The sequence below is a fragment of the Euwallacea fornicatus genome, chromosome 16, assembly GCF_040115645.1.
Source record: "Euwallacea fornicatus isolate EFF26 chromosome 16, ASM4011564v1, whole genome shotgun sequence".
Classification (NCBI taxonomy): Eukaryota; Metazoa; Arthropoda; class Insecta; order Coleoptera; family Curculionidae; genus Euwallacea; species Euwallacea fornicatus.
This window is the reverse complement of record NC_089556.1, coordinates 1,050,812-1,063,284: the sequence shown is the minus strand read 5'-3', so window position 1 is coordinate 1,063,284 and position 12,473 is coordinate 1,050,812.

The window sequence follows — 12,473 nt, the reverse complement described above, 5'->3', positions numbered from 1 at the left end:
GCACAAATCGGCAAATTTGAGCGCGAAAAGTCAGTGGCCTGCGTGACAATTTTACGTAAAAAAAATTAAGTGAAAACTGGATAGTTCCGATTCCAGTGATGTGTGGCTTCGTCGTGCACATACGATGCAGCCTCACTCTAAGTAAATCAAAACTCGAATCGAACCACACCGATTTTTTTATACGAAAAATATCATCGATACATCATGTAAGTTTTTAACTGAAAATTCGAAGTGTTCTGATTCGACTTTTGACCTTAGCAAATCAATACTCTATCGTGCAGGTGCTACAGAGCCAAATATCGCTAAAACCGGAGTAAATTCGTCATTTCCCTCTTAATTTTGCAAAGATCCAATTTTAAGGCGTTGTACACATCATGAACATTTTTTTGTGAAAAATTTTACACACATTTGTATTGACATATTTAGGCTTCAAGAAAACAGTAGCGTGCATGGCACTTTTCGCAAAAACACTAAGTAAAAAGGGGCCGATTCGACGATATTTGGCTGTCCAAGCATATAACCCGTATTTGCTAGTGTTTGCCAAAGGACAGGCCATGAAAATTTAACCTGGACATAGTGTTTGTCCTATCTTTTTTGCATGTGCGAAAGAGGTTTGGTAAATATGAGAAAGGCCCACCATCTATAAAAGAAACTTGAAAGCAAATAAAATGCAGAATTGAGATATTCAAGGCATATAACTCAAGTTTGGATTTCACCCAATATCTCGGGAATTGTTTGTCCGAGCTTTATTAGGTTTTGCAGTTGCGCAGTTGGACGTGTAGTCGTGCCAGATCGAATGGCGAATCGCATAGGATTGAATGACGATTTACGCCTGTTGGGATTCTTGATGCTCATTTTGTTTGGATTATCATAGATATACAGGGTGTTTAAAAAAGACGCGGCAGTATTTAAGTGGGCGATTGCTCAGGTGGATTTGTGGAAAAAAGTTCCTATACACACAGGCCCGGAAATATATTGTTTCCAAGATACAGGGTGTAAGTTGTATTTTCAATGGCGGTTTTTGATAAACAATTAAAGTATTTTTTGGCCTGTTTTTTAAAACTTTTTAAAAATCATCAAAGCGCAAAATGCTCTTATTACACAAGGCGGGAAACGCTGGAATTTTTTGAAAATGTTTTTTGTGATAAATGAACATGCAATAAAATGGTTTTTATTTTTTAGCTCATGAACGAAGTAAGACACGCCGACAGAGCAAGAAACAAAAAAGTTGCATTTTTAGTTGCTTCATTTAAAAGGCAACAGCGAAATTTAGTTTAAAGTCAGCGGCGTACATTCTTTCGTCAATAAATTTGGTTGAGGTGTCCCCCAGTGACATAACTGAATTTCACAATTTTAATGTAGTTGGGGCCAAATCAGCCCCTTATTATTAAAACCAACGCAGCCAATTTTGTTTTAGTCGATTATTAGTCGAGTAGTTTAGGTCGAAAGATATTGGGATCGTTTTTGAGAAACCGTCTTAAAACGACCCGAGAAACCATCCCTTAAATATTGCCGCGTCTTATTTAAACACCCTGTATAACATATAATAATGAATTGCCATGAACGTATATTTGTCATATTTTTGACTCACACTGTATGTACAGTGCAGTTATGTATGGGCTTGGTCTTACAAGATCAAGCATATTCATATCGCCCGAGTTATGTCGATTCGATAATGTCGACTCGCCATAGTGTAAGGTGAAGAACTGGGGGGCATTACATGTCCTTGTAACCTACACCGATTACTCTTACGTAACTTCAGTTTAAATGTTATCTAAAAATAATATCCGGGCGGAGCAATGTGCCTTTTACCCCCCGGGGGGCGCTTCGAACTACTCCAGAGGCTACAATTGAGCCAGACAATGGCCGAATGTGATTGGCGGTGGTCGGCGTTTAATTCGGTACGAACTGGACCCAGTGTGGGGTACATTGTCCGAAAACTTTGTCGCTACCGAACCCTCGAATTGTTTTCTCGAATCAAATAGAATCTCGACGTTAATAGACTATTAATGCGCTGCTGTGATGATTGACTGATTTTTAGGCTTTTGTTTGCGGCGATTGTAAAGCTTAATCATTTTCAACAATTACTTGCAACTTTTTTCGGTGTTATTCACCGGTCTAATTGTTGTTTTCTCCTTTGGACAATTCATTGTGCGAGGCGAAATAAAGTAACGAACGCATAATTTCGTTAGACTCTTGGAACGAACTCGCATCAGGATTATTAAATTGGAATCACTTCCCCAAATCATGTTTTGTTGATTTTGTTGTGATTAACGGGGAATTATTGTACAAAAGGATTAAATCCGACATAATAAACTTCAATACGTCTGCAGCACGATCACAGACACCATCAGTGCTGTCGGCTAATAAATGTTTTTCCATAATTCCCTTCTTTTTACTAATAAATCAGTCAAGCCCATAGGGGCCAATTCTGTTTCCTTTAACCATGTCCAATTAGGGACCCACTTTTCCATCAATAAATGCTAAAACACACAAGCTATTTTAAGTCATGACGAACAAGGGACAAGGGTTTTAGCAAATACGTCTATAGATAATTACATTTCCTTATAAAAGAGGCCACGTTGTTCCTGGACAAAAACGAATGTTTATTTTCGAATTATACTAAACTGACACTTCTCGGCCACACAAAGGAAAATAAACCATTAAATATTCGATAAATCATTATCGGGTGACAGCGAAACGAATCTAAGCGAAAAGCGTTTTGAATATTAAGCGTGTGTATGTACTGGACGCGTCCCGAACATATTTTCCCATAATGATCCACCTGAGTGATAGCATTTATGACTTTATAAATGCTCAATCAATTTAGTGATGTTTTCTGTTGGCTGATTCGGTCGAGTGTGTTGTCTATAAAGCCATTTATTCCCAGCCAACATCATCAGAATTAGATATTTGGAATATCGATCGTCACTCCAAGTGTCCGGCGACAGCTCCTTCCGTCGCACCATGTGGCCGCGTACATGTGTAGCAAGAGCTTTGACTAAATAAGAATATCTGACGGCATTCTCTCCAGAATGATTAAAGAAACGCCTCCAGTTTCGAATGGGCTGTGGTAATGGCTACTTGGAGGACTACTACCGGGACAGTCCCAAAAGTATTCGATCTAACACTTGAAGGAAAAAAAAATGGAAAATATTACGTTATTTCTGAATATAGTCTCCTATCAGATCGACACACTTCTCCCAGCAATGGTCTATGGCTTTTATACCCTGTTTATGGTAAGCTACGAATGTTTCAAAACAGACATCAACCTCGGACTCCACTTCCTCATTATTGGCGACTCTCTCTGCAAGTTCGCGAATACAAATCACTCTGAGGGGGCTAAGTCTGGCGAATAGGTCGGTGAGGACAACGCTCGAAACCAAATCGATTGATTTTCTTCCTTTTCGTTTTCCAAAAAAAAAAAAAAGTGACGCTATCGCTTTTCCTGCAGATGGAACGGTTTTCTCCTCCTTCGGAGCCGGTTCTCCCCTCTAAGTCCATTGCCTTCCCTGGTTCTTTGTCTGATGTGTGAAATGATGGACCGTTGATGTTTCATCCGTGGTCATGAATCGAAGCAAAAGCTCGGCTCTATTGTTGCAAAACATTGCCAAACACTTCCTTGAAACATCCTCGTTACGCTGCTCTTATCCAACTGTGAGTAATGGCGACACCTGTCTTGCGCAGAGCTTTCTGATATCCGGTTGTTCAGTCAAAGTGCGATGTACAATACTTGTCAAAGTGTCGATCTTTCAGAATACTTTTGTAGATTTTCAGCCCAATTTCTGGAGCGGTCACTTCGTTGGGTCGAGTACTGCGGAGCTTGCCTTGAGCAGCTGGTACAACCGTGTTTAAAATGTTTCACAGTTGTTAACGAAGGATCAGATTCTCTCAGAGCAGAATCTAACTCCGTTTTAACCTTTCGTTGGCAATGTGCGGTCTGTGAGACTGACAAGAATTGTGTATTCACCCTCCCAGTATCTTCTTACACCAGAAGCCTCTGTTTCCTCACGAAAAATCAACAGTCGCATGCATACTATGTGTATGCTTTTACCACACACGGTAATAGTCTGAGAGGTCGACGTTGCAATATGCACTATACAGGGTGTCGCAAATGCCATTGGGTACCATTGCTAACTCGTAAACGGTGAGATCCAGGTTAGATAAATTAAAGAAAATGCGTTAAACTTGGGGCTTAGCTAATATTCGAAACAGTGTAACCGACTTATCCTTATTTTTCGAAATATTAAAAAAAATTTGAAATATGTAAAAATTTAATTTTCATAATAAAACAAAAACAATATATTTTTTGAATGTTCATACAAAAGTGTTAACCGTTTTGGACTCTTGCCGTGTACGATTTTCTAAATTTTATAGTTAGCTCAATTTTTCAAAAAAAAAACATTTACAACTTGTATGATCTTGATTCACTCAAATTTGAAACAATTGCGAAATTAGTGTATAGCGCATGACAAAACCATTTTTTAAGTCGGTCTCGCAGACCGATGCTGCCGTTTATGTCAAAATAAATTACGTAATTAATAAACGTTTAATGTTGAAAGGACTAAGATCTTTCAGATTAAAATATTCAATCACGTATCGATGACTGATTTTTTCCATGTTCACAAAAGCTCTAAAAGCGAACATTAAAAACAGCTCCAAGACAATCACAAATCAACGTAGTTCTCTAAAATTTCATACATAATTTTTTTAGGGTTAGGTTTGGGTAATGTACGCAAACTTGTGACAAAAAAAACTCCATCTATACGTTGAGTCGAGTAATACTGGATCCATCCTCGTTATAGGGGATTCCAGTGATTAAGCTATTTTGCCTTGACATTCTTTATTGTCGCTTGACCGTAGTAAATTGCTAAATTACTGGATCAAGTAATTAAGCACTAGAACGAGATTCGAAAAACTCTGGTTACAGAACAAAGATCCTTTTCATATTGCGAGAAACCGACTAATATCAGAAAGTTCAGCTGAGTGAGTAACTGGCACAAATACTTCGATACTTAACAAAAAAACACGTGTCAATCTCCTGAAATTACATAAGAGTAACTTACTGTCACAAGGCAAAACGAAAAATCCGTAACCTAACAGATGTTCAATGAGAATCTTTGAAATCGGTGTTAGTACAAGTCAACGGGTTCATAGATCAACAGTTCAAACGGTTTAGGAAACCATAGGCGCAGGACAAATCATTTCCTGAGGTCGCGAAGAAATCGAGTCGAAGACTCGAAGTTGATGAGGGCACTACTAAAAAAAAATCTCTGAATTTCATGAGACCACAAAATCCAACTAGGGATTTTCTACATGGTAAAAATGCCATCTCCAGTAAAAATCGCCGATGAAGATGGCCCGAGTCAAAATCTATGTGGATCATCAGTTTAATAAACTAAGATGAGACCCATACGCTTAGGGTCCGCAGGGAAAAAATGGATAAGTGCCTTTATCTACTCCATGGGCAACCTTGCATGCATATCGGTCACGGCAAAAAATGCACAACTAAAAACGATATTTGACATGTTCCGGCATTGCAATGGAAAATTTTTCCTTCGATTTTTAACGAATTTGTACGGGATTTTTATATAACTTCAGTGTCCCTCAATCTATTATTATTCCTGCTGTAATCTACAGCACACACGCCACTCCCAGCTCCTTCGACCTTTCTTGACTCCCCCAGTCCCTCCCTATAACCTTCCTCCCTCCTCCCCCTTCTCTCCATCTCGTCCTGTTTTTGCAGCTTGAGGTTGGTTAACATTGAAACATCAATTCATTAAATCCTTCAATGTTATATTTGGATTTGACGCGAAGTCTACGTACTCCCGAACAAGGACGAGAACTAGGAAGGACATTAAATTTCCCCTTTTAGAAATATTTAAAATAAACTTATCGCTCAAAATGTTCGCTCGTTCGTTCGCTCATACTCTGTAAGCAAATATTTCAACAATACCGTTGTGCGAGTACAAACCCCGCATTGTGCCTATAAATAATGAAAGAGAATAGATAATTACTTGCCGATGAAAACCAAGAATGATTTAAGTGAACAGGAAACTTTAATTTTCCATTCGTAATTACAAGAAGTATGATTTGCAAATGCGGTCCTCATTGTTCGTCGCTAATTACACTCAAACAACAATTACACGTCAATCAGAAGAAACTGGCGTTTTGTGTTACATCTATTCACTATAGTGAAATCGTGCATGTGTTTATGGTAAATTGCAATTTTCAGCATGTTGGATAATTAATTTTTAATTAGAAATGCGTATTATTTTGTTCTTAGTTATGCATTTTTGAGAAGGCGTTAAGCCTCGTGGTTTATTTAAACTTATCGGCCTCCATGCCATTACTCATAGCGTATAACACGAGTTGCGACAGGAAGGAAGATATTATGACATAAATATTAATAAAATGCGTATTTCCACCCCATCTCGAGAGAAGCGGCGCGTGTGCCGTGCATCACTCAACCCAATTACAGCACAGACGCATAGTTGCGAACATATTGTTTAAGTCCACGCCGAATACACAGAGGCGCAGGAGGATAATTTTACCCTCAACGCCCTCCTTAACAATAATCTCCTTTGAGATTTTCTACGTGTGTAAGGGGACGGCCACAGCCAGATCAAGCACAAATTTCTCCTCGTGTGGCGTTTGTCCGTGCTACCGTACATTTCATAGTGGAGGATTCGAGGTGGCGCCACTGCCGCAAATTGCCACTCTCGCCGAATAACGAACAAGAGGAGACCCTAAGTACCCGCTAATAGCCCTTATCCCTATGGTTGTCTTGATTTATTGCCAGCTACTTTTGAAAACAATGTTCACGGTCCCGTGACTGCCAAATAAAGAAGTAAACTGCCATTATGTAAATGGGAATAATGCCGCTAAATCTGTTATGATTTTATATACAATGCCATTCCCAAAAATTATATTATAGCCCTCTATTATTCAGGAAAAAATTGGACGGACAAAATGGCACTTATCTTGTTTATGCTGATCATACCGTAACGTGCGAAATTTAACTTCGATGTTAGAAACAGTATTGCTTATAGGCGTGTTAACCTTTTCGTTAACAATTTGCGGCGAGATTGCATTTCCCATCAATAAACTTTGTTCAGGTTGCTCCCGTATTTTCCGAGATAATAACCAGGCGTGTCAGGAAAATTTCAATTTTCTCGAATAACCACGAAAAACGTAGTTTAATAGCAATATCGAGTATCCATAAAAATCTGTAGTTTGAATGTGGCTGTGCGTTAAGCAGATTGTTGTAAATTGTAAATTACGTTGTGCGTACTGTTCGCTCGCGCTTTCGGATATTAAATGCGGTTCGATAATGAGAGAGTGGCGTGCAGAGGAGTGAATAATCCGCACTTGCGCCAGTGTTCTACTGATTTCGATCAAAAACGGGCACGTGTAAAAATATTTGTGTTACGCCAGTGCATTCTAATAAGAACGCGGCTTAAACTGTTTCTCCAATTTCGCAAAACCTACATGATTCGATGGAACAAGAATGGCATGCACTCCGATGAGTTCAATGAAACCTCAGAAACTACCTTACTGATTCGTAAGGAAAATGGGAACATCTCAAAATATTTGTGATGAGCCATTAATTGCGTACGGGCGGATAGTTTAACTGATGATGAAAATTGTTAATAACGCAGTGGCGTACGAGGGAGGAATAGATTAAACCGCAATCTTCCAATTTCGTTAATAAGACTCCTACGAAAAACAAATACACGTTAAACTTTTGTTCTTAACATGTCGCCACCAAAACTGTTAAAAGTATCAAAAATATGAACATGTGGAACTTCGACATTAGACATTTGTGTGCTGCGATACTGACCACCTGGTTAAAGCCCTGTTGGAAATTTGCAAACCTACAGGACGATGCAAAATGGAGCGGAAATATTTTAAGAGAGTATTTTTGAGATCAAAATCAGATGGTTTTAACCTATGAGGCTGTGCCCTAAAATGTACCCCGTTGGAGCTGGCCATCGAAAGTTGGGCTAAAAAAATTGATTAGGTCAAATTCTAATCAAAGCTACCGATCGGATTTCATGAAAACTTGCAAGCCCCTGTTTTTTAGGAGCCCTATCAATTTTTCGCTTCGAAAATTACTTAGACCTAATTTCAGGAGGGTTGATCGGGGATCGACATCTTGCATTGAGCCCACATTTTGTGTCTCCACCCAGAACCTTTAAATTTAACCATCATCCATGGGCCATAAAAAATTTCACATCTAGCGTTTTTCCGATCTAACCAGCCGTTTGCAAGAAAATTGCTGTTGGACGAAGGGGTAATGCACATCATCAAAATGACGAACTAAAAAACTTGGACTGCGATCCCTGATATTTCCATTTATTTCCTTCTGGAATTACGTTCAAATAGTTTTCGAAGCAAAAAATAATGAATAGAGAGCCCAAAAAAACAAAGACTTGGGAGTTCTCTTTCGGTGACTCCAGCTCCGAAGGGACGCGTTTTGGGATGGAGGTTCGCAGGAAGAAACAACTCAAAAATGCCATATTAAAATGCTCGTCCTCAGTTTTGGACCGCCCTGTAAATCGCCAAAGGTCAGTTGATCACCCCTACAAAAATATGACGACAGCACTCCCTTCAATTTATTCCTTTTCGCGTTATTCCTGGCCAATTTGAATGGTACGACTTCCCCGATTTAATTACCGGACTTACCGACATTTTCGAGAATTTAATCCTGGAAAAACTTGTTCCGACTAAGGAGTAATTTCGGAGTTTGCTTCCCAGATTTCGTTTTTCTTTATGACCACCTCTCGGTATAATAAATTTTATCTTCCATCATGGATTACGATACCAGAGTTTTCCAGTCTTGCACAACAGACCTGACTTTTTAAACCTGAAAAGTTCCACAACTGACTAATTCAAATAACTTTATCGAGGAAATATCACACTGCATGGATACAGTAGTGTATTGATCGCGTTCCATGCTCTAACAAGTTATTATTTAATGCAGAATACATCGTTAAAACTTTTCAGACTCTGCCTTAATTGTATTGATACCAATGTTATATACCTGACTGCCTTTGTTAGGATCCGTATTGTGCAGCTCAAAACAATGTATTATTGAGCAAGGGTGGTGTGTGCCACACAATCATAATTACTAATATACAGTTAGCGACGCCAGAGTCTAATTAAAAAATTTGCTTGGTGGTATCGATAGAGAATTCAATAGAGATTCAAATTGAAAACTTTTAAATTCAAAATTCTCCTAAAATATATTCGGGACTCAATATTTTCCACTTCCAGCTAATCCCCCGACAGATGTAACTTTCCGAATGAATCGGGGAAAATCCCTCCTTATAAAAAGACGACGAAATCCATTTCTTGTAGCAGATCGCTTTCAGATGAGATTGACCAGTGCATAAAAGGTCCATTTGTAATGAACTCAAGCTTACAATTCGCACAAAGCCTCGATATATGGGGGCAAAAGTGACTGTGATAGGACCTTTTTGCAACTGGCTTTGTACTTTATTTTCAATTTGTCCTTTTTGTGCTTTCTTCTCTAATTAACTGTATCTACCTTTCGGGACGTCTGCCTCTGCCCAATTGGGGTTTATTGAGGTTTCAATCGATTATGGACGAAACGCAACTAAACAAATGGTTCGTGAAATTAATGGTTTATTTATTCTGGAAAATAAAATAAAACTAGAAAAACCGGACATCCTGAGTCGTTAGCATACAGTGGCTAAAGCCAAATACCCATTCTGCTGCATAGAGTCGGAATGGCGCTTTCTATGCCAAAAAGCTTTCAGCTAAAATCCTTTGTTGCCGTCTTATATTTTATCGACGTTCGACAAAAGGGAACAGAAAAGCCATTTCCATACGAATGGCCCTTTTCTGCTATGTAAATTCTTTTTTTACAAATATACAACTGTAAATATTTCCACCTTTTATAATGGTGGATACGTATTGTTCGAGGGAAAATTGTGGCCTACGTTTGCAAATGCGAAATGCTAATGTTTTGTTATTTTGAGAAGTTTTCCTTTTGAATTTAAATAGAGAAGCTGTCGTGAATGAGGAAGTTGAGTGAGCTGAAATATTCATGACACTTTATTTAATTGAATTTAACTGAATGAGTAAATAGAACTGTGAAGTTTCACACTTGCATCGAACATTCTTATTGTTAAAATATAAATGACATCTCCCGATGGAGCCTCAGACCGAGAGACTCAGCGCGCGGACCTGCGCCAACGACAGGCCGAATGCCTGGCTTAGATTGCCCAAATTCCCAATCTGGATCAACAAAGAGGCTGCGACTTTCCACAGAAAGATTGGCGCCTGCAAACCGAGAAAGGACACCGACAAAACCGGTCATTACAAGATCACCGAGTTCCTTTGACGGCACATTGCATCGTACTCTGGAAAAGAATAGCCCGAACTAGAGCTGAAACAGTCGTTCAGAGTGAACATCCTAAAGAGAGAATAATTTACGATAGAACTTTTTCAATCGCGATTGGATAACTGCGAAGTTTCTGGATTCGATGCGAATTTGAAACCGAGATGTCCAGGACTACCCCCGGGACAGAGCGAGTTTTTGCTCTTGCGAGACTAAACAACGAAGTTTAACCCCGGGGTTTCGTGCACGTATGATGCTCATACGAGAGAAAGTCAGGAAAGCGACACGGCGACTTACCTATAGGAGCAAGATGTCTCTCAAGCTGGTCCAGGAATGCAGATATACTCCTCAGCAACTGGCGAGTGCGAAGAGAGTCACTGTAGGTTGGGCCCGAGTTCATAGGGCAGGAAGTGGAGGTCCCCAGGCCGATGAATTGACCATGCGGGGTTCCCAAGCTTGATTTAACTGACCTGAACCAAATTTAAGGGATACCAAAAGGTAGGCAACTCCCACGCGTGTAATAGACACGTGAGCATGGAAGAGGAGCTAAACAAAGAACCCCTGTCCAATCACTGAGAATTTTTGAAAAATATATCTTTTGATGATTGTATTATAACGTGATAAACTTAGATCGCTTACGACACTAGGACTAAACGACTCTTGCAAATAAGTTCATAACATTCACAGTTATTGCCGAAAATAACTGAGGTTTACCGCATGAATCCGTGAATAAACAACTCTTTAGAATATACCTGGAGGCTGATTAATAATAGCACACGATGCAAATGTACTGTTTCTTAGATCTTGCAGTTGTGCAAACTTGTGACCTCGCGGAAAATAATCCAAAGAATTCACATCTGGTGATCTGGGAGGCTTTTGTTTTTAAAGCCCTGTACCTCAAGAACCAAGCCGATACGGCCCTATGTTCATGTGAATTTTTTATGTTAAAATTAGTCAGAGTCACTGTTTAGAGTTTGTTCGAGTATTTAGTAAACACCCTGTAGGCGTCTGTATGTCCAATGCACCCTGGTTAAACTACCGATTTAAAGCTTCGGGAGCCAACTTCTACAAAACAGTCCTTAATTTTCATCTCAAAGTCTTCAGCGAAGATTTCAGGCAGAGTTTCAGGATCAAGGAGGTGCTCCTCAAATCTGTCATGTGAAGCATTTATGAGCCTGCGAAGCTTGATGCTTCACAAATCTGACCGAAACTGAACAATTTTCCTGACACTTCCAACAGAACTACTGATTCCTCCACCAGATGGTTCTCTCATCCGACTGCAACTGATAAATACTCGCACGCTCCTCCCAATCGCACATGCTTAAGGCGGACTTGCGGCCCACGACCGACTTAAGAAACCCGCCCGTTGGCGGCCATGGCAGAACCACGAGCGAGCGGTGGTACCCGATCATTTACCATCGTCTTTACCATTGAAGACCGCCTGCCGTTACGTTAAATCACGTGGAATCTGATTGGGGATCACCGAGGCCAACCAGCTTGAGAGCTGCGGATGCTCATTTTATTATTATGTAGCTTCGTGACACGCAAAAACAAAACTTTTTTTTTCTCCGAGCTTTGCAGTATTTTCCCCAAAGAGTGGAAAGCACAATATCCGAAAGCTACTCAGCAAAATTGCCAACCAACGAGGTCCCTGGGGCTCTCGTTGCGTCGCAATCGCTGCAACCCTGCAACAGAGAGAATGAAAACTCCCGCGGAAGCTCAATGTAGTCGCTGTTTTAATTTCCAGCACAATAAAAACACATGGGAAAACAGTAGACGCCATTTTAGTGATTAACTAGGGATCCTGGTCAGCTCTGAATATTGCTTTTTGTTCGGATTGTGCCCTTTGTTCCGACTGCGATTGTTTTTTGTTTTGTCGGCGAAATGCTCCCAGAATAGGGCGGCGTAGGTAGTTTAATTGGATTTCTGGAGTTTCTAGTTTCCAGTTTCATGGTTCCATTATTGAATTACTGTACGAGACATGTGCCCTGAAAGAAAATACCTACGTAAAAGGTAGTTAAATAAAACGTCAAAAACGTCATTAAAAGCAACGCTTTAAGGCAATATAAAGATGGAAACTGAAAAGGCACACGGCAAATGAAAA